Source organism: Grammomys surdaster, unplaced genomic scaffold (assembly GCF_004785775.1).
Source record: "Grammomys surdaster isolate TR1022 unplaced genomic scaffold, NIH_TR_1.0 211, whole genome shotgun sequence".
Taxonomy (NCBI): Eukaryota; Metazoa; Chordata; class Mammalia; order Rodentia; family Muridae; genus Grammomys; species Grammomys surdaster.
Window position 1 is genome coordinate 1409595 of NW_021604656.1, and position 23951 is coordinate 1433545.

The 23951-nt window shown below is 44.6% G+C and overlaps 1 pseudogene; it reads right to left on the reverse strand.

Moving 5' to 3' along the window:
- Positions 1–20823: 20823 nt before the first annotated feature.
- LOC114624985 lies at positions 20824–20921 on the reverse strand (annotated as a pseudogene).
- Between the last annotated feature and the right edge of the window lie 3030 nt (positions 20922–23951).

Below are 23951 nucleotides of genomic sequence, written 5' to 3' on the forward strand. Positions count from 1 at the left end.
CTCTACATTAAACTATTGCTGCCTTTGAGGTGAAAGTTGAGATTTTACATCCGCAAAAGAAAGTCATTTCAAAACACTCAGACATGTCCAATTCATGTCCCGAAGGCCACATGAACCCCAAGATAGCCAAGAACCAGGGCTACACAAAAGTGCAATCCTATTTTAAACAACAGATGTCGTGAGTAATTTTTTTTTTTTTTGTAATTCGATTGTATACCTTTCTAACATGAAATTTGTAGATGACAACAAACATTAGTTCACAACATCTACAAAGGGCTGGTGGTTTAGTTAGCAGGTTGGGAGGAAAGGGCTTATCTGGCTGACACTTCCACATTGCTGTCCATCACGGAAGGAAGCTAGGACAGGGACTCACACAGGCAGAAACCTAGAGGCAGGAGCTGATGCAGAGGCCATGGAGGGATGCTGCTTACTGGCTTGCTCCTTGTGGCTTGCTCAGCTTTCTTTCTTATAGAACCCAGGACCACCAGTCCAGGGATGGCACCACCCACAGTGGACTGAGCCACCCCTCCCCCAGTCAGTCACTAATTAAGAAAATGCCCTACAGCCAGATTGAATGGAGGAAATTTCTCAGTTCAGGTTCCCTTGATTCAGCTAACTCTAGCTTGTGTCAAGTTGACACTAGCTAGAACCGTTGGCCATTCCTGTGTGAGTTCACTGTGTGATGCCCAGGTCCAGATCATTTCACCAATAATTCCTGAGGTGAGCTCCCAATTTATGAAACATTGAATACGTGGACAATCCAGGCTTCGATAAATAGCAGGGGACGCTCCAACTACTGTAATGATACAGTAACTGCTGTTTTGTTCTGTGATTGAAGGGTGGTTAGGGATCATGGCTCCTTTGTATAAAAAGGGTATGAGGAGTTGTGTTTCCAGGTAATCCTGTAGTCTCACCCAATACAGAGGTGAGCCTGGCCCACAGGATCTGCTGTCAGCCTGTGTGTGTGTGTGTGTGTGTGTGCGCGCGCACGCACGTGCACATGCATGCACATACTTCTTCAAGCAGCAGAGCCTTCTGCACTCAATGCTTCGGGTTCAGGTAGCCAGCATGGTTCCTATGCTGGCTTCCCATTGTATGTTTTTATATTTGGCAGAATGCTCACCAATGAGCACTTCTCCTCTGGCTTCCTTCACTGTGAACATGGGCTGGGAAGATGGACCATTTAAATGACATCACCACTATGACTCACCAAAATAACGTGGCATTGACCAGAATGACAAACTGGTGATGGTGCATTTTACTATGCCCTACCAGGTGCTCTGACAGGCACACTGAATAGTATCTGGAAGGATTTCAGTGACTGCCTGTTCTTGTCACTGTTAGTCATTCTATGCTGTGATGCTGAGGGTGACAGAGACTCTTCCTTCCCACCGGAAGCCATGCTGGTGAGGGACAGAGGTGCAGCTGTTACCCTGGCCCGTGGGAAGGCGCAAACCCTTAGACACTGTACTGTTTTGTCATGATGCTGATGTGATTCTTTGATGGACCCTCCCACAGGGCATTTGTGGCACACAAGATGGGCTCTAGTGGCATTTTTCTATCTGAGAAGTTTCCTCTCTTATCCTAGGAGGACCGTGGTCTTTAAATGCCTTTTGTTTCCTAAGCTCTTCGTGCTTCTGATGCATGCAGAGGCGTTTGTCAGAGGCCGCTCATTCACCATTCCCTGCAGCAGCTGCTGTTAGCTGCTTCCTTGGAGCTGATTTAACTTCTCTTAGGTTGGATAAAAATGCTATTCTTAGCCCAGTGTTTTTTTAAGTCACCAAAAAGTTTTTTTTTTTCCCTCCCAACTCAAGTCTTTGGAAGCAAGACATTACACTTCTTGGCTCTGTATCATGCAATTAACTCCAGTCAGATGGTTTGGAAGCCCCTCCCACTGTGTTGTCTAAACACTCAGCCCCTGCTGCAAGCAAAGAAATGATTAGCTTTGCTTTGAGGCTTTTTCTTGCGGACTCTGTGGTACATTCTCACGTGGTACTGCCAAGATTTCCTTGGCCAGTCACTCTTGACTCAGCTTGAGGATTAGATGTTGCCATCTTCCTGGCTGTGCTGGACAGCGCTTTAAAGGGCTTATAAAGGAAAGTGTTTGGGAGAGAGGTTACATCATAATGGATAAACCAGCTTCATGCTGGGCCCTCCACTTGGGAAAGCATAGAAGGAAAGAGACTATAACACCACAGGAGGCAAATTGTGTGCCTTACTCTCTAAAACAGGATAAGACAAGGGATGATCACTTTTAATTCATGTGGGTAGAAACCCCAGAAAAATGAGTGAGCCCTAACGGAGGCTCTATGTTTAAAATAATCTGTATTTAAAGATATGCCAAACAGCTAGGTTTATTCAGGGCTGTATGGACAGATGGCACAGCAAAACCAACCTTTAAATTTTGCTTAAACATGGTGATTGAATATGTTATTTAAAAAGGACGATCATAACAAACTTCCTCACATTAAAAAAAAAAATCACTGCTAGTGGTTAAGTTGCAATTCCGTGGGCACATGTGTGCAGGTCTGTGTAGCTGTATGTGGAGAATGTATTTAGAGATATTGAGCCTTTGGGGCTGTGAGAAGCTCTTCCAGAGGACCTAATTTCAATTTCCAGCATTCCTGTTGGATGGCTCACTGTCATCTGTCACTCTGGATCCAGGCTTCAGAATCCTCTCTTCTGGTCTCTGAGGGTAACAACATGTCTGTGAACTTACATGCGTATGTGTACACATACACACACATTAAATAAAATGAAATTATCGCCCTGCATACTGTTGCACAGAAGAAAGAAAGTCAAGCACCTTACATGAAGGATGTTTTCATCAAACTTTACTGCAATGTGGAACAAGGCTCCCAGGCAACTGGGGCGTGCTCTCGTTTGAGCTATGTAATTTAACCTAATGTGCTGAAGTGTCACCAAAATTAGGCAAAGGGAGAGCACCAGCTGTCATTGTGATGATTTACACGGTGGCATTCGAGTGACGCTGTCTCAAATTCAACATGGATCCCGAGCAGCGCAGTGAGATAACTGAATTTGTTACATTTTATAAAATATCACTTTCATTTACAGAAAGTCATACATTTCCAGCCTATCACCTTGCAAAGAATCGATCCACCAGAGAGCAGGACAGCCTATAGTAGACCCATATCCTCACCAAGACTAAGTAGGGGAGCTTCAAGGGCCAGGATCCAAGGATTAAATGAGCCAGTCTTCTGCAAAATGCTTTGATCTCTCCAGCATCTTCCAGCATCTTTTGCCTCTTGTCACAGAGTAAGAGGCTGAGAAGCCTGGCAGAGAGCAGCTGCCAGGAGTCCAAGAAGTTGGAGGTGCTTAGATAACCACACGGGGCAGGCACATGAATACTGGTTGTTGGGTCTGCCAAGGCCGATGGGCACAGGAGCCAAAGTCCCAGAGCTTGTCAGCACAGACGTCCCTCAGGCTGATGCTGACGCCCCTGCTGGATCGTGACAAGGACAGGGCAGGCAGGAAGGAGATGAAAGGTTGGGGGAAATTAGGTGGTTTCATTAGGAGGGCAGGGACACAGAAATCAGACGAGAATCCTAACAGTGTACAGTGCCTTTGGCTAGGTCTAAAGGGGCAACTATGCATTAACCCATTTCATTGCATATCCTTCTTTCTTTTCAGTTCATAAATTGCTAGGATCCATTTGACTTGTTCCATAAAGACACCCTAGACTGGGTAAGCAACAGTAATCTATAGCTTTCAGTCCTGGAGACAGTGAAGTCCAGGACCGAGACAGCAGCACACCGAGGCTCACTGAGGGCTATCTATCTGCCTCAGAGATGGCACCTGGTACTATCTTATCACATGTCGTGTGAAGTGAGCAAAGTTCTTAAGCTTCTTCCATGAGGATGTGGGCCTCATGGGTGAGAAACCCTCACAACATCATTGCCTCTTGAAGCTCCGCCACCCTTAATATCACTGCACTGGGAATTGAGTGTCACTAGATGAACTTGGTGGGCACAGGCATCCAGACAATGGGATGTAGGGTAGATTCTCTGGTGGAGTGATCTGCAGTCCCACCATTCCCAGGTCTGTCCTTCCTGTAGTTCTTTTTATTGTGTGCATCCAACCAATCCTAGCTAGTTTATAATTATATAGGCATCTTTTATCAAGAATCCATTTTTCCTGCCCATTTGTGATTTCAAATGAAACCTTTATCCAGCACCGAACATAGAAATAAACAGGTTTGTATTTCTGGACTTATAATTAATCCTACAAGTTCATGTCTGTGTATTTCAATAGATTCTAATTCACAAGTGTTTGCAGGATGTGTACCATTCATCAGCTCCTCCAACTCCCCCTGGGTCACCTCCACCTCCTGCGCACCTAACTTCATGTCTTTTTTTCTTCTTTAAGCCCATCAGCTCTGGCTCCTCCTCAAAGCACTAAGCTGAGGGCAAAACCTTCAGCTCAGGAGCTTTTGTGGGGAGCTAAGGGGGTAGGGGTGGGGGCTACATCTGCATATGGCAGCTTGCTGTCCTCTTATACTGTAAGGCAGCGTGAATGGGACATAGGTGGATGAGGGAGGGAGGGTAACCAGGTTTCCAATGTGGCCTTTTCCAAAGAGGCCTCTTACCCCAGGATTCTCAGCATAATTTGAATAATTTAGTCTTTCTGCCTGAGGCAGTGACTTTCAAATGGTCTTATGGTCCATGACATCAGCTCGCTTGCCCCAGGAAAGTGGTTGGCATTCTGAGGTGTCCTTTGTGTAGAGACAGAGTGCAGGCTGTTTTCTGTCTGACATGGGCTTTGTGAGCTTACGGCTAGAACGGATACTTAGACAGATGTCTCATCCTATGGGGTCAACTTGTACATCATTTTGAAGTGTGTTGGTGTTGTGATCAGAGGGGCTGTAAGATAGGAAATTGGATGGTTCATTTTCAGAAGCATCTTGGGCCAGATTTATAGGTAAACAGAAAATACCAGGCCCTGGCGGAGTTGGGTCATCCAGCTGTTTCTCTCACCCAAACTCTGGTGAGCCAACGTGAAAGTCTGGAATAGAAAATTACTAACAGCCTGGCCTGCCTGCAAGGCTATGTCTCAGGTAAGCATTAAAATAGGCAGGAGGTAAAAACACATTGTGGAGAAAAAGACAAATGCATGCAGTGAGGAAAAGGGAAGGTCTTGACGACCTTGATGACAAGCATGCCCCGGCTATTGGGCTATGTCGTATATACATGCAGATTCCTTCCTATAGTGTGAAGTACACATGTGTTCTCATACAGAACACAAACGTGTTCCCATTGGCTCCTCCCATCCTTATCTGCCCTACTTGTTCCCATAGCAACACCATCAGCCCCCTGATGGCTCTGGACTTTTAGTGGGTCATACTGACAGTTCCTTTGAGTCTCTAGCTGGCAGAGTGTTTTTCCTGATGCTGCTCGGCCTCCATCATTGTGCCCAACTCCTGTCTATCCCAGATCTGACTCCTTCTCACTGGCTCTACCTCCAGAGGGCTCGCTGGTGGTGATGCATCATTATGAAGCTATCTCTTACATTCTAAGAGATCGGAACCTCTGCTGGACCCCACAGCTGAAGTTGCTACTACACCTTGCTATCACTTAAGACCACTCTCCTACTGTGTTCAGACTGTTTGATTAAGCTGTCTTTAAGAGAACTGTGTAACAACCAACCTTACTTGTCTTGGATTTTATAACCAAAGCTAATACATGGCTGGAATCTTAAGCTACATTCTCTCCCATGACCCTGACCCATGAGTAGAGCATGTGTGTATCTGAGTTATGCTAATCGTTGGCTGAAAACAAAACAGAAGATAAAGGTGGCTCCGTGAGACTTGTATCCACCATAGCTGTAGAACACAACCTATAGCTGTTGGCTGATAAGCAGCGATATTTATACGGGTCGGTTGAGTCAGTGACTTAATCCTTCGTAAAACTGTGGTAAAGATTTCTGTATTCTTCTTTCCTTCCTTGTGTGATGGTGTCCTTGTTATTCAATGAAAGAGAAAGCAGCACTCTTTTCTGGGGACAGACACAACACAGGGACACACCAACATAGAGACAGGGATAGACAGATTCACCAGACAGCACTCAGACAGACACAGATTCTTACAGACAGACAGATAGACAGACAGACAGACAGACAGGGGTTATGGATGACATCAGGAGGAGCAGTAGAGAGAGGGTACAAGAAGTAAAAAGTGATTGGATGGGGGACATGGGGGACATGGGGAAAATGGGGGGAAATGGGAGCCTTCAGTTAGAGATGGGGAGGGTGATTAATACAGAAAAAGGGGTAAAGAGTAGTAAGATGTCTGAAAAAGTCCTAAGGAACCATATTACTATTTACTTACTGTTCTGGTGTCAAAAACCAGGGGCTAAAATTTGCACGGCAAATTTTTATTATGGCCAAGCCAAGTTTAAGTAGAAAATGAAGCTGCAAACACCAGAAACAAGACGTCCCTTTAATAACAAGTGAGCACATGATTTTTGAAAATGGAACTTTGCAGGGATTTTTTTTTATGCTCATGAGAAAGATACATGTTATGGGTTTATCGTCAGACAGTTAACATACCATGAAACATTTTATGGTCAGTTAATTCTTAGAACTATAGAAACAATTTACAATGTGTAATTCACAAGATTATTGAGGAGGAACAAAAAAAGATAAAAAGCAAAAGTAAGGTGACCTTTAGCTAAGGACACGATCAAAGTCTAACATTGTTTAACTAACAACAACAACATTCCCCACTCCTGTTAGGGGATTTCTGAATCATTAGAAATTATCATCTCCAATAGGGATTGCTCCCAAGTGTTCATAATGGCTCCTCAGAACTGTTAGTTTAATGGTCCTGAGTCCTTGATTTACAAATTTTATAACTGTATTCAGAAGACATGGCCCACTAGTGAGAACCAGTAAAATAAATCATAAAGGACCAACTACAGTACTAGGAAGGGTAGTTAACCATGGGGACCAGGAAACTAGAGGCTCACACCAATTTTGACTGTTTGAATGTAACTTTTCTCTTTTCTTAATTCTTTGTTTAACTAGACTCAAATTTTCTCTGACCATTCTCAAAATGGCATAAAACCAAGAGTGTTCTCTGAGAGCCGTGCAGGTCACCTGTTGTGGGAAGAGGAGGTCAAATTCCCTGTGGTCCTGGACTATGACCTCTGCCAGGGAGTCCAGAGAGGAAGTCAGGTAGCTGATGGATGTTTCCAGCTCAGATAGATCCTATCATATCAGTCTGTTGGCTCAGGAGTTTAGTTATGATCCCCAGTGACAAGGGCAGAAATTCCCAGTCCTACTGATCCTGCTATTCCCAATTCTACCACCAGGGGAGCCAGCACCCGAGCTGCTCTGAGTCCTAAAGGTTCTCCACCGGAATTGTAACATATCTGAGGAATCAAATGAACTAAAATGCAGAGACTAGAAGTCTTAGTAATAATGAAGGGATCTAATAACCATCAACCTCATGAAACCTGGACAGGAATTATCATCTAGTTAAGGCATCGCTGATGTAAGAGTAGTTAGCAGAAGCAGAAGGGCGGTAGCTGACATCTCAGTTCCTACCTAGAAGGAGCCTGGAACCGGACATGGCAGCAGCCATATTTACTTCATCTCAGGTCTCTTTTTCAGACTGTTTCTTTGAGTGCACATTATAATAGGAATGGATTGTATAGTAATACCTCTTTGCTCTACACAAAGCAGGCCATGTGCCCTATCATACTGTAGAACTGAAATGAATCTACCAGTTGATAAATCTGGGGGCATTTTCCTGGTATGTCAATTGGCATTATAGGTAACTGTCTTAGTCAGAGTCTGTATTCCTGCACAAAACATTATGACCAAGAAGCAAGCTGGAGAGGAAAGGGTTTATTCAGCTTACACTTCCACATTGCTGTTCATCACCAAAGGAAATCAGGACAGGAACTCACACAGGGCAGGAACCTGGAGGCAGGGGCTGATGCAGAGGCCATAAAAAGGTGCTGCTTACTGGCTTGCTTCCCCTGGCTTGCTCAGCTTGCTTTCTTATAGAACCCAGGACCATCAACCCAGGGATGGCACCACCCACAATGGGGCCTCCCACCCTTTATCACTAATTGAGAAAATGCCTTACAGCTGGATCTCATAAAAGGAAAAAAAAAGTCTTACCAGGGGCCAGCAAGATAGCTCAGTGGATAAGGGTGCTGATGATGCCAATTCTGGTGACCCGATTCAACCTCCAGAACCCACATAAAAATGTTGCACATTTATAATTCCAAGATTTCATACAGAGGCAGGAGTATGCCTGGATCTTACTGGCCAGAGAGCATAGCCTGCTGAGTGAGACCTAGACCAATAAGAGACCCTGCCCTGCCTCTAAACAACAGGACATATCGACGCCTGAGGTTGACCTCTGTTTTATTTCCATGCTTGAACACACAAATTCCTGACATTCACTGAACAAATAGAGATATAGGAGTACTCAGATCTGAACCACCCACTCTTTCTGACCTGTGTAAATGTGCCTGCTAAGAGTTACCTTAAACTCTAACAGGCCCCCAGATCTTTGTATGCCCCCAGACCTTAGTAAAGTTGACTCCACAATAAAAGTACCATTTAGGCCATAAAATAAAACTCAACATGTAGACAGTATCTCTCGAAATGAAAACAAACACCTAATCCATTAAAGTTCATACTCCTGGGAAACTTGCTAAATGTACTAACCAGGCTTTTTAACTTTTGTGATTCTGCTTCTGGCTATTCTTTTTAACTGAAGTCTGTCAACACAGAATACGGTTTTTGTGCTTAAAGTTTACCCTGAGAAAGTCTCGGGCTACACTGGCATCCTAAATACCCAGTGTAGTTGCTGGCCAGCTAATAAATACTTTCTATTGGCTTAGACCTTTGTCCAAATGATCTTCTCTGGTGGGTATCCCACAACAAAACTTGGTCTGAAATTCATACGCCTGATAGGAGGTTCCTGACATATTGAAGTGGTGCCTCTTTACTGTGTTCTGTATGTAAACCCCTCCTTTTCCCTTTATTATTGTTTCCCTTGATGCAGTGAGGCTGAATCATTTCCATCCCACCCCAAATAAACTCTAAAGATATATTTTCAGCCTTAGAAATAGATGAATTAACTCAAAAACAGTATTCATGAAAAAAATTGCCTTATTTGGTTCATCTTTCTTTAACAGATTTTTTTTTTCCGGCAAAAGAAAGCAAGAGAAGTTATTTTTTTGCAAAGGAAATTGGTTCATGGAGTCTTTTTAGAGAGTTAAGAATTTTCAGTGTTTTCAGTATCATAATTGTGGCTAAGATTTATCAAGTAATTACTGCTAAGTCTGTGGCTGTTTATTTAAGAGTGCTTGAGTTGCCAGAATAACTACTAATTTTCAACTTAAGTACATTTTGTGTGGATTGTTTTCTGAGGTAAAATAGTGGCTGTGCTAGTTACTGCCCCTGTGGATGAATAGAGTGGAAATAATATGTTTTTAATCAGGCCTATGATGTATGAGCCACCTCCTGTTCATTACAACAGTCTGGGAAGTAGTTGGTCTTTTCCATGCCTGGCAGGCAAGGAAACTGGGTCCATAGTACATAACACAGCTATCCCATTTCATAGGCTGCAGAAGGACAGTGGGAGCGAGCGACACCCCTCTCCCAACTCCTTGTCATTTCTCTCTCTTTTCTCAATTCCACCACTTCCCGTTGACTCTCAACCAAGTGTCTTTGTTACAGTTACACACTGCAGTCTATGCCATGTGGAATAGCACTTCATAGATGTCTTGTGTTCCAGTAAAGTGTAGCCTTTTGGAGCAAAGGTCACACATACATAGCCAACAGCCTTCAAATGTACAAGGAATGGGGCTAGTGGGATGGTTCTGTGGTTAAGAGTACTGGATACTCTTGTGGAGGACCCAAGTTAAGATCCCAGAACCTACATTGTAGCTTACAATCATCTGTAACTTCAGTTCCAAGAGATCTAATGCCTTTATCTGGCCTCTGAGGTCACCTGGCATCCATGTAATACTTTTACATAAATACAAGCGTAACACTCATACACATAAAAATAACTAAATCTTTAAAAAATCTTATGGGTAGCAAATCCTGTACAGATATAGAAACCCATGCCTAGATACATTCTACAGCCTTAAAGAAGCAAAAACAAAGGCCCGCCTCTGTAAGAAACGCATCTAGAGCTGGAGAGATGGATCAGCAGCTGTCAACTTGACTACATTTGGAATAAGCTAAAATTCAAGCAGCTGGACATATCTCTAAGAGATTTTTCTTGATTGGATCTTTTGAGGTCGTTAAGACCCACTTTAAATCTGGGCCACACCTTCTGGTGGCAGTCTGCATATAATGACATGGAAGGAGGAAGTGTCTAGTTTTTGCCTGTTTGTCCTTACTCTCCCTGCCAAGTTCATTTAGCCTGGTGCGAAAACATTCCTTCACTGATATTAAAATCTACTTCTTTCAGGTTCCAATGTAGACTAGAGACCATCTGAGACACCCAGCCTCATGGACCAAATAACAACTGGATTTTTGACCTTTTGGTTGCAAGACAACCATTGTTGGACTAACTTACCCACAGACTGTAGGCTATGGCAGAATATTAAAACTACACTGTGAACCCCAAGACTGTGGTGTTTACTGGAAAAAAATTGTTTCTAGTATGTTGTGTCTTAGCCTTAGCACCTTTAATCCTTCTGGCTGGCATATAGACACACAATTTTAATCCCAAACAATGAAGGTAAATTTAGTTTGTAGAAGAAAATGTCCATGTTTGAAAGTCTAATTGAGTGGCGGACAAAGTGATGATGAACCAGAGAAAGATCTGACAGAATAAGTTATGTCCAATTCTCATGAGGAGATATGTGTGTGTGTGTGTGTGTATACATACATACATACATATATATATATATATATATATATATATATATGGAGAGAGAGAGAGAGAGAGAGAGAGAGAGAGAGAGAGAGAGAGAGATGACTTGAGAGAACAGTGCAGAGGAGAGAAGGCACTTCTTTTACTGGGACAGTTGTACAAAGAGATTGTAGAGAGAGAATAAGCTAGACACAGATGAAGACAGAATGAGCCAGGGAATAAGAATCCAGAAGATTAGAACAGATGGTGAAAGTTATTATGAGGCCAAACAGAGCAATTCAGTCAGAAGCTGAAAGAAGCCAGTTTGAATCAGCTAGAGTAGAAAGGAGTTTGAGCCAGAACAGCTGAGTTGACCAACCAGCCACAGTTCAGAAAGAACTAGAAAGGGTAAGCCTATTCAGCAGTAAGACTCAGAGGCTGAAAACATTCTAGGCCTAGATAAAATTGTACAGAAGCTAGAAGCTTCCAAGACTAGGCCTAGGTTAGCACAAACATACATCTATCTATCTATCTATCTATCTATCATCTATCATTTATCTATCCATCTATCACAAAATGCAATAATAAAAGAAAAAAAGAAACACATTTCTAAATGGGAGGAGAGATGAAGTAACACATAGCAATCTCATCGAAGTTCACAGCTTTTGTGGGTCCCCTATCTTACCCTTCGACCACACCTGGTCCAAAACATCTGCGCAGGGACAAGCACACAAGATGCCTCTGTAGCCTCTGATGCTGTGGCGGAAAACACTGCCATTTTGGGAGTATATGGGGTGAAAGCTTAAACATCCGGCCTCAGAATCAGCGCTCCTGAGCCTAACTTTGCATCAGACTATAGGAAAAGTGCAAGTACAGCTCACCGCAACAGTCCTCCCCACACCCACTCTACTGGCTCTTCTGTTTCTTCCTCTAATCCACTGACCTTCCGCTCTAACCGGATGTCTGTTGTCTCAAGACTCCTCATTGGCTGACCATTAGCACTACCAGGAGCTCTGTTGTTTCAAGAGGCTTCATTGGCTGTTCCTTCATTTTCTTCCTCTCCCTCTCCCACCGCGGGTCTGAATAATTCAGATTCCTGATTGAATGCTCAGGTAAATGTATTTTCTTCAGGCCTCTCAGTGACCTCCTCACTGGGCGCTCTCCCAGAGACCCTCCCCTCACATCTCCTTGCTCTCCAATCCAGTCTGTATCTTGCCTGTCTCTTATTTGTAGTCTACTTCATTCTTCAGAACATAAACTCCACAAACACAGACATTCTCATCTTCCCCTCTATTTTCTGCCTCATTTCCCTCCTGAAATAGTGGTTGTCCCACAGCGGGGACCCCAAAAATTGTTTGCTTAGAAAACTGAATTTGCAACTCCAAGTATATGCTGGTTTTCCTTCTCTGGTAGCTTGTACCTTATACGTATGTGGGGGTGTGGGGTAGTTCACATGGGTGCATGTGTTCATGTGCACATGTTTGCATATGTTTGTGGAGGTCAGAGGTTAATCTTCACTGTTGGTCCAAGGGTGACAACATCTCCCATTAGCCTGGAGCTTCCTAAGTAGGCTGACTGACCAGTGAGCTCCAGGGATCCACCTGCCTCTATCTCCCTCACTCTAGGATTAAACACACATACCTCTAAACCTTGCTTTTTATGTGGGTTGAAGACAGCGTGATGGAGAAAAGAAAAAAATGAGTTTTACAAAATGAAATCCTGAGAGCAACTATTAGCAAGAAAAAACTTTAAGCAGTAGAACTTTTATTTTTTGCGTGTGGCATGGATGTGCTCATTTTAATGATGAAGCAAAACCCACCTCCAACTGAATTTGTTCTGGGAAGACGTTTGCTCACTTTGTCTAGAGGCCTACCTTAGAAGTTCCATCTTTGACAGTCCATATAACTTCTGTCTGGACACTTAAAGAACATCTGGAGTTTCAGAAGGCCAGGTGCTGGACTCCAGCCAAGCTAGTCAGACTCAGTAGATGGCTCTAGACTTCCTTTATTCACTTGGTATTATCTGTTTCCTCTGAACTGACACACTCCCTCCTAGAGAGGGCAAAGGGAGGGTCAGGGAGGCTCACGACACTCACTTGAAACACAGCTAGGGACATTCATTAAAATTAGAAGATACAGAACCTCCTTTCCCCAGCTTACATAAGCACTGACCAGTTGCTGGGTGCAAAGAACACCTTCAGTGGAGCTGCCTGCCGACTGCACAGGGAACAGCAGAGAGGTGCACTGTCCATGAATTGAACCGTCATATTGTTGGGATGGGACTTTGCAGATGACTAAGGCACCCAAGTTCCTGCAAATAACTCCAAAACCATTGATTGGCCGAGCTGGACTTGGATGGAATTGTTTCTGTGGTCTATCTCTGTCTGTGTTGAGCAGGAGAAGCCACAGATACCCCCTTTTCTGGATCCACAATATCCAGAACATGTTTCACACATGCATCCACTGGAGATCATTCCTTTATTCATCAGAAGGAGTCACCTGCTAGAGAAGTCCAGCAGGTTTGAAAAAGCTCTGATAGGCCCTGCTGATTTTCTGGTAAGTGCCAATGGTCTTTAAAACCCTAAGAAACATTGAAACCATGTGACTTTTTCTCTCTTCTGTGAGGTGCTGAGTCCACCCCTGGCTTGCTGGGGCCTCAGCCTCCTCATGCTCAATCATGATTACATACACCTCAGAGAAGAGGCTAGAAGGCGAAAGGATTCGCTGTGAGCAAGACTTCCCGGGAAGAAGCTGTCTGAACAGGCTAAATGACTGACTGAAAGGACAATGATTTCAAGAGGTTGGGATGTTGCAGGTTCAAACTCTAATTATAATTTATCTTTTTTTGTTTGTTTGTTTTTCAAGACAGGGTTTCTCTGTGTAGCCCTGGCTGTCCTGGAACTCACTCTGTAGACCAGGCTGGCCTTGAACTCAGAAATCCGCCTGCCTCTGCTTCCCAAGTGCTGGGATTAAAGGCGTGCGCCACCACTGCCCAGTTATAATTTATTTTGTAGGATCTTTGGTCCACTAAAAGGCCATTCCTTACTCTTCCTCTGTGTCAGACCTAACATCCTGCTACTCGCACAACTTAACATCCTGACAAATACATAAAAAGCCTTTTGGGGTGTGGCTACATAACAAAATCCTAGTTTTCCTCCAATCACAGGGCTAATCATGTCATCAGACAACACAGAAGGCCTACAGCAGAGTCCCACCATTTTGCTGTAACTCAATGTTCTGCCAATGGTTGTTTTAAAGACCCTGATTGATTTATAACTTTCTTTTTCTGCTACTGTAATAATCCCATGGAACTGCTTCCATTTTATAACAGTGTATTTGAGGTAACCTTAACTTATGTTCCTGGGTCATGGTCACTCATTGTTTGCCCCAGTATAAACCATGCCTTTTATTTCTTTGAGACAAAAGCTGTTTTTGGATGACATTACACAGGCTGAAGGATTCCGCATGGCAGAAAGGGAGAGAGAATACAGGCAGTCACTCGGATTTCCTGTGGTAACTAGCTTCACTCAAGCCCCACTAAGGTGCGTGATTTCTGTAATCCATGATCAAGGAAGTGATTTTACAATCTACTGAGTCTTAGAGTCCATATAAATTTGAGTCTTCAAGGATCTCCCTGTCTATGATTAAAGACCCAGATTCTTCTGTGTGTGGTCATGTGGCCAGGTAAACACTGTGTGTGTGCATTGCGTGTCTGCACACATGTCCATGTGTATCCGAGAGTGTGATTGTGTTTGTGTGTGTGTGTGCGCATGCGAGCACCTGCCTGCGAAGGCATGATTGTGTATAACCATGAGGGTGTTTTCATAAGTGCATGATATGTGACTGTGTGTGAGTATGTGTGTTGTTGGCTCTCTGCCTCTCTCCTTTTCCTTTTAAATTAAACATCAGATAGAGAGACAGCAAAGCTGCCACACCCATTAGTAGAAGAGAAACCTTGTCACAGACAAAAATACTTATTCTGTGACAAACAGAATACTTTCTGTAAAATCAGAAAAGCCAATGTTAACCAAGAGTGTTTTTAAAAATTAGCAATTCTAGTTTCTTAGTGTAGAATTCATAGCACTCGAAACAAAACCGGAAGCCAGGCCTGGTGGTATACAACTGTAATCCCAGCACTGAGGATGCAGTGAGAGGCTCCTCTGACTCTGGCCAGCCTACCTGAGTTGGCAGGTTGTAAAGTACAGTTATAAATGGCTTCCATCTCACTGAGCCTCCTGTAGCGAGAATCAGTAACTTCATATATGTGTCCAGGATTCTTCACAGGGCAGAGTTCGGAGACAGACACTCAGGAGACATTGTGCAATGCCGGGAGGCCACCATGACGCTTATGTGCCCACACTTTAGTAGTGCTAAGCACGAGGATCCTGGCCTTGGCACAAGATCCTAACCACTGTTTCAAAGCAATGAGAGTACTCCTGCTGTCCTTCGAGAGTAATGGCTGACCTTGTTTGGATAGCTGGGGCCTCAGAGAGTTTGGGATCCTGGGAAGGGCTGGCCCCTGGATGTAGCTGAAAGGACTATCTAGACCTGCACCCCTCACTTCAGACCCCAAACTGGGTGTAGTACTTCCTGTCAGCTGGGCTCTTTAAGGTCTCTTCTGTAAACCTCTCATGCGGCTGGCTTGGGATGTCAGGCCAGCTTCACCTGTAACATGACAAATGGCTTTGGTTAAGGCCCACAGCAATAGCTTAAGATTTAGACTTCATTTTTATTCATCTGTTGTTTAAAGCAGGTCATGAGGTAAGAAGGTGTGATACTCGGAAGCCTTCAGATGCCTATTGGATCTGTATCTGTAAAAGGACTGAGTCACTTTCTCTCTGTCTAGATACCCAGAACATTGTGTCTCAGGATCCTTCCTGGTGCCTGGTGAGAAACAGCCCTTGCCTCCTTCCAGATTGTTCTTTGTTTCTGTGTTAAATGACAATTGTGAGCCAGGTAGGAACCCTACCATGCCCAGTGCCTTGGCAGGACATAGGCAGACTCAGCAGCTCGAAGCAGCTTGTTCCCTGTCTACACCATTACTTCCACCCTCGCTTCCTCTTTTCAGTCTCTTTCAGTCTTCAATGTATGGGAGGAAGACAGGCATGTGAACATCTTCTATGTCACATGATCACATGATCAAAAAGCCAAATAATAAGTTATACTCAGTCTTCCGATCACAAGTGTGTCACATCTCATGGTCCACCCTGCGATTGTTTTGTTAGCACATTAAAAGGGCAGTCCTGTAAGTAGCACGTCCCCTGGAGGTCAATGGCATCTCATTGCAGTGAGAGAGATGGCTCAGCCAGTCTCCAAAACCTCCTGAGCTGACATTCCATGGCTCAATCAGCATTCTGACTCAGTGGTGGACAGAGAGAATTAGATGTCTATAGTCGGTTCTATTTCTAAGCAAAATAAGGACGTGAAAAAGAACTGAGTTTTACAAGCCAAGCAAGGGTATTCAGTTATCATCTTTAGGAAATGGGTCTAGGCTGAATATCCAAACTAAAAATTCAGGCTTTCATAGATCACAAGACAAAGCTCAAGACTCGTGCTAACTAATGGAAAAGGTTAAACATTGTTCACCCATCAGAATGCAAGAACAGCAGGAAGAGAGTGAGGATAAATTGTTATAACTGGGCCAGCAAGACGGCTCAATAGGTAAAGACACCACACAAGCCTAGAAGCTTGAGCTCACTCCTTGAATACAGTTGGAAGACGAGACCAAGGAAATTATATGTATGCATGGTTGCTATGGATATCATTTATATTCAAGTTTTTAGTAAGTCTGTGGTACTCACAAAGAAAGGTTTGAAGACTGCCCTGTAGCATGGAAGATTTTTAAGAAATGGAACAAAATCCTGTTTCTCACTGCAGGTCCTGGGCTCTCATAGAGGAATCAGCTTTGATCTTCTCTCCCCCAGGGACTGGCTCCCAGCACCAAACTGTTTCTCCCAGTCACTGGAAAACTCAGTATTAGTATAAACATGGTTAGGCTTCCTCAATTTCAGAAACGCTGATGGCAGAATAAATGAAGACAAGATCAAAGTTCCTGTTAAGGTATGAAAAGAAATTAAATGTGGCCCGCCATATCAGACTTTGAAAGGGCAACAGGACCGTCTCCGCTGTTCACCTGGACTGGATTTGGAATCACCTAGAAGACTGAAGCACACCTCTGCTATGCCATCCTTTGAGCCTATTGAACTGACGGAGAAACCCACTCTGAATATAACCCATTGCACAGGTTAGAATCTAGAAGGAGTAAGGGGCCAGAACACAAGACAGCTAGACGATGGCTAGCAGTCCATTTGTCTCTGCTTCCTGGTTGAACTGTCCTGATCTACCACACCCCCCTACTGAAAGCCTGGGACCCCGTGATAATTGACTAAGCCCTCTAAAAGTACACGAAAGAAGTCCTTCCTTTCTTAAGTCATGTTTGCTGGGATTTGCTTTTGTTACACTATCATTGGGAATGGAGGGATGCTGGGGCACAGGGCTTCTAAGTCTCAGAGTGGAAGAAGCAGTGTAGCCTACCTATGTCTGCATTTGCAGCTGAGGACAAGAGCAGATGCTCCCTTTCAGACCCTGTGTTACAGGTGTGGATGGATCTGAGCTCGGATGACAACGCTGGGACTCTCTGGGATCCTCTGGGTCTTGTGGCTCTTAACTCAGGGGCAGTTACAGGAAATTCGATAGTTCACCAAGTTTAGGAAAAACGCAGACACTTGGAACTGTGTCAGACCTGGACCTCAGTCTGCAGCTGGGCACTCATGAGAGGACCTGTAACCTTTTTACAGATCATTTATATGAAGTACGTTTTCCTGTGCAGGCTCTATCTCCTATGTGCAGCCAACCAGGAAGGGTTCCAGGCTTCTGCTGCCATGGCTACTTTGTCATGATAGTCCCAAAGAACCTCCTTCTTCACTGATCTCCTAACCCCCTGCCTCAGCTGTGGTGACCAAGGATCTCAAGTGTTCTCTGGGCAAGGCTTTGAAAGTAACCTTCCAGGGTCCTGTGTCAGAGACCTGTGCTCAACTTTTTCTGTCAGTGGACTTTGGAGGAGGGATTGGGGGGAGGGGTAATTAGGACTAGATGACAGTGAAGTTCTCACCAAGGTGACATATTTCAGCATGATTGGTTTATTCAACCAGAGCCCCGCCCCTGATACCTCTCCTGTCTTTCTCTTATTGGCCTTTCATCCTCTGACACCCCCACCCCCACACTAACTTGTGGATCTGGGCTCAGCTCTGCACTGAACTCTTTCCCTGAAGAACATCTGCCTTCCCCACTACACTTCCTGTCCCCCTGTTAATCTCACCAGGTAAGAGTAGACCACTGCCACAATTTTTGAGCCAATTTTAAGCAAGCTGTATTTTATTGGGATGCAACAGAGAGCTGGCCAGTGACTGCCTCATAAGTTGGGTTAGAGAGAACAGTGCTAAGTCTGTTCCTCAGGGCCTTTTTAAGGAGTAAATTCTTGAGTGGATGCAAAGCAGATTTCAGAAGACAATGAGGCAGTTAGGAAGAACAGAAAAACCTCACTCCCCCCCAAAAAAAATCATCACATATCACTGATTAGGGAGGGTTAGGGTGTTCTCAAAGACAAGTCAAGGTCATAGGTTGAGGCAGGTCAGTTTCCAGGAAACTCAGCTCTTACAGTAAATGGAAACATCTTAACAGTGCGACAGAATGGCTCCTGTCTTCAAAGTGAAGCCAGGCTTGGTCCTCACACCTCTATTTTTTATTTATCAATAGGGGGTAATTACAGAATCACGAGTAAGAAGATTTTGTGTTATTTTCCTCTTAATTCTAATTCTATGGGAATTACCTTCCCAGATTTATTTACTTGCTTTCACAAATGCATTTCACGTGTTTCCTGGGTGCCTTTTACATCTTTCTACTCTGCTGGAGAAAGTGAATGAAGTCCTTCATCAACTGAACAGTGTCCCATAATTTAACATTTTCCCTGTGTGTGTTTATCAAATGAATTAAGGAGGATGCCAGCACCCTTTTAAAATAAATGCTTCTTTGAAAAACTTCAAGTCTGTGCCCTACCCTTACATAGTTCCTGAAGCAGTGTGAGCCTGTGGCAGCCACTAGGCTTTGGTTAAGTCCTCTCCTACCTTAACAGTAGCGGTTTTGTCCTTGTTTCTAGTGTGAGAGAGACTTAAGGACACCGTCAGTACGAGTCAGAAAGCATGGACCAAACGCCACAAAAACCACACTGGCACTAAGGGTGAAAGGAAAACTTAGAAATGACTAGATTAAATTTAGTCATTTCAGCTGTGTTAGGAAAAGCAGGAGAAGGGTCCCTGAATGTGACAGGACCTTTATCCTCCCAGGTGAGCATAACTCAGAGGGCTAGAGCTCTGGATAATCAATGTCCACTAATGTCACCCTGTGGCTTGCTGATTCTTTGTCTCTAGAAGTAGAGACATGAACTTCATAGACAGCCACAAATGACTTAAAAAACAAAAACAAAAAACTTTTATTGGTTCTTCATGTATTTTACATCAAGCACCCCAATCCCACTCACCCCCCCTCATACCTGCCCATCACTGTTTCAAACTCTCCCTCAACAGAGGAAAAAAAAAATCTCATTGTGGAAGCTACAGTGTGTCACACTCTGCCCCATAGCATGTCATTTTGCCTATGCTTCTTGCTTGCAAATGTTCATTGCAATGACTCCTCGGTCTGGTAATGACCTCAGTCTTCTGCTACTCTATCAATACTGGGACCCCACTAGGACTCCTCTTAGATATTCTGTTTTGTCCTATGTCATGGAGACCCTGTAGCTTTGGATCTATAGGACCGTCGGCGTACTCCAGCAGTTCATGGATGGGGTAGATGTTGAGGTGGACTGATTCACCACTGTGGATCTGGGCCTGAGAGGTATCTGAGCTGGCTCTCCCACACTCATACCCTCAGCGCAGACCTCACATGCAACTCAAAACTCCCACAGTGTGCGGGGCCACTCTCCTGAGTGCAGCTGGCTAGGGTAAGATCAGCTCTCCTGATCTCATGCCCCTGGGACTAGCTCTCCCAAGATGCCCAGCGGGTTTAGGCAGAACTGCACTGCTCTCAGACAACAACATGTCCCCGGTAGGCAGCTCAGACCAGGGATGTCTGCCTGGCTTTTGGTGGTAACAGATTCCTGCTGCTGCAGTGCCACAGACCTAGATGTGAACCCAGGTGGCAGCACAGGCCAGGCCCTCACTGTGGTCCCTGTTGGCATCACTGGCTCCTCACATCAGGCTGCTCCTCCCTATCCTCGAGTCTCCAGTTCTGCCACTCTTCATTGTGCCCACATCCTTCTGTGTCTCTTTCTCTTCTATTTCTCCTTCACTTACTTGCTTCTCTTAGTGGCGCCCATGGTCTCTGAGAATCTGAGGTGGTGTGATGGCTCATATATGCTCGGCCCAGGGAGTGGCACCATTAGAAGGTGTGGCCTTGTTGAAGTAGGTGTGTCACGGTGGGTGTGGGCTTTAAGACCCTCATCGAAGCTCCCTGGGAGTCAGTCTTCTGCTAGCAGCCTTCAGATGAAGATGTAGAACTCTCAACTCCTCCTGCACCTTGCCTGCCTGAATGCTGCCATGCTCCTACCTTGATGATAATGGACTGAACCTCTGAACCTATAAGCCAGCCCCAGTTAAATGTTGCCCTTAGAAGAGGTGCCTTGGTCATGGTGTCTGTTCATAGTAGTAAAACCCTAACTAAGAGGTGGCTTCGAGAGTACTATACCCTACTTGTGCATTATGGCACTAGGCAGGGGTCATCTTGGGCTCCTTGTCCAGGCTTGCCCAAGTAGCCCCATAGGAGGGTCATCAGCCTCAGGCTAAATCCCTCCCAGGGCCAGAATCCCAGGCAGGGTTCTTCTAGTCTCTGGCTTGCTCTCTCCCCTGGGAGCCTCCCCAGGCTGCCTCCTCATGCCTGTGCAGTGCTGAACTAGTGGTTGTCTCAGGCTTGCTTTTGACAGAAAATGTTAGGCCACTGCTCAGTCAGATATTCACACGTCAGAACACCAAGTGCACACATAGCCTTTCTTCTCTATGTCACCCACATGTGACAGAAACATGACTTTTAGAGAGGAATTTTAGAATAAAGTCAAGCTTCAAAGGGAGTTTTATTGCAGAAGGCAGGCAGAGCTGAGTGGCAGTTCAAGAGTATAGAAAGGCACACGCATGGTCTAAAGCGGTCGTTCTCAACCTGTGGGTCGCGACCCCTCGGTGTCAAAAGACCTTTCACAGGGGTCACTAGGACCACCAGAAAACACAGATATTACATTATGACTCACAGCAATAGAAAAATTATATGAAGTAGCAGTGAACATAATTTTATGGTCGGGGGTCACCACAGCATGAGGAACTGTATTAACCAGTCTCAGCGTTAGGAATGTTGAGAACCCATGATCTAAGGTGTCACAGAAGCCTGTGACTTACTAGCTAACAAGCCCCTGGCACTAACCATCTGTCTCCAGGTTGATATTCTGTGCCCCGACTGTGGTTAATCACATGGAGAAGGCTCCGTTTCCTTCTCCAAGGATACATGGGGCAGCTGTAGAGTTTCCAAGGAAATCTAGAAGTATTGTGCCTGAACTGCTTTGGAACTGTGACGGGAAGGCCAGCAGCACCCTGCTATCCCTTCTCCTTACTGGGCCCCTTGTGAGCTGTAGAGGCAAGAAATGTCAAGTGCCCTTGGCCTTGTGTCTCCCCTGGAATATTTTAGCAGCTTTCTGCCCCCCACCCCTCAGAATCCTGTCATACATAAATGACTGTCTGAAGATTCAGGGACAAATGTTTTATTCAGAAGCATTGAATGGAATTTTGCTTTATAGTCCTCCAGATGAGTTATGTGTGCCTTGGAAGCAGACAGAAAATAAATCAACTGCTGGGTTTTGAAAAAAAAAAATCCATTCTAAGTCTAGAGATGGGAATAGCACTCCCATGGGCTTGGCCCTTTCTGAAAACAATGAGTTTAATCTCTGGAGAATCTAAAGTGGTGAAGAAAATGTCAATGATGAGTAAGTACAGTAGAATAATTAATTGGACACGAGATTAGTGTTTGTGAGTTTAGCAAAAATCACAGGCTAGTCCAGAGGGAGCTTAGAACAGGCTGGCTCTCCCCATCCCACCCAGAGCTCCTGCCTGGGGCTGGGAGTAGGGTGCTACTTATGTCTGTGAGTTTGCAGAAATCTCAGGCAAAGATCAGTTATAAGTGAACCTTGGATTTAAAATGGACTATTTTCTTCCAACACAGCTTCTGAAAATACACCCACAGATTACTGACATTGAAGGTAAGAAATCACTCTGTTTAAAAGCAGGAGAGGGAAAAAAAATCTTGCAGAGGGGAGCTTGTCAGAGCCTTCCTCTGGAAAGATTAGTCCTTCTGATACTGGTTTGTTCGTGTCTGAGTTCTTCCTCAAAGCCTTTCTAAAGTAACTCCAGAGCTTTGTAGTCAGAGTTGCTATTCTCTCCACGCAGACCTTCCAATGGAGCTTTGCAAAAATTTGCACAGTCATGCACATCCGTATGCATTTGGGATACATGCATACACATGCCTATGTGTACTTCTCTCTTGGTGTGTATGTGCAGTGGTACTTAATAATATGCACCCACAGTCCTGGGACTGTGACGATAAAGGCATGGGGACTGGAGCGTAAGGTCATCTTCTGGCTGTTGATCATAGGTGGGTCATGTAGTGAGGCTTCCTGCTACGTGCAGTCCTGTTATAAACCAAAGCATTCACTCACTTTAAAGATCAGCACTACCAGCTTCTAGGAAACCTATTACAATTAGGGGTGGTGCCACACAAAGTCACATCATGAGACGGTCACAGGTCATGTTATTCCAACATCTATTCTGGCTCTGTCAACCTGTATGGGACCAGGTGTGCCTCACACGGGTGTCTGCGTGTCTTCAGGAACCTACAGTGGCTTTCTCAGCCTATAATGTGCAATGTGGCAAATACCTCTCAGTCATCACTAAAAGGAGGCTTTAGAGAAGATATGTTTTATGTCATCTCACACTCCTAAATCATGTTCGTTAATTTCACTAAAACTCCCTGTTAATCAGGCCAACACTGAAATCCCCCAGTGATGGTGTTTGAACCCCCTTCCCTGCCCTGGATGATTAATACGTAACCTGGGTTCAGATTCTGCCATTTTCTAATGTCAGAAGTCGCTTGTGAATCTTAGCAAGAGCCGGGTGACTGGCCTGGAGGATGTAATTATCTTCATGGCTTCTTGACTGAACATCTGTCTTCAGGACACATGGTCATCACTCGTGCTGCAGGACTCTCCACTTCTCCTCCCTTGCACACAGGACAGGACAAGAGGGGTCTCTAGGAATAAAACTTGAAGCAAGAAAAGAGAGACATTTTACACAAAAACGAACTGGGACTAAATGAAGCTACGTCAGGAAGTCCGAGTCCATCCCTGTCAAAGCCAGTCAAAGGTTTTCTACCTCCTAAAGTCCTGAGCAGCATGCTGGGTTGTATTGCCAAGACAAGCAGGGCTTCTCTTCTGCTTTATGTTAAGGACAGTCATGAAATACTGAGAGAGATTTGGGACTATGGAATCCATGGATCTCAGCTCCAGGATGACAGGATGGCTCCAAGACCACAGGATGGCTCTAAGAGCAAGGTTATGGAAGATCATCCATTCAAAAGTTATCTACTATCTAATGGTCAAGAGGTGCAAACAAGGATGTTTCCAAGAGCAATCATGAAGCTTATGTATTCCCTGAGGGTTAAATGGAAGGTATGACAGGAATGTGGGTAGACATGTGCCCTGTGCTAAAGCTGTTGGATACTGAGACTTTAGAGGCAGCAGCAAAGGGATTTGCAGCTCAGCCAGAATGCTGAGACTACACAATACATTTAACTTAGCTCATCTCCATGTGAGATTCTGTGAGAAAGCCATGGGAGGAATGGTTCACAGCCCATAGTGAAGCCAGAGAGAAAGAATACAGACAGAGAAGCTTTGCGGCTGGCCAACCCCTGGTGTTGCCAACCAGGGACTCGGCAGAACCCCTCTCAGAAGGATTCTCCATTACATATCACCAAAAGCCTTAAGTGGGCATGTGGGTTTCAACTGGGCTGGTATATGG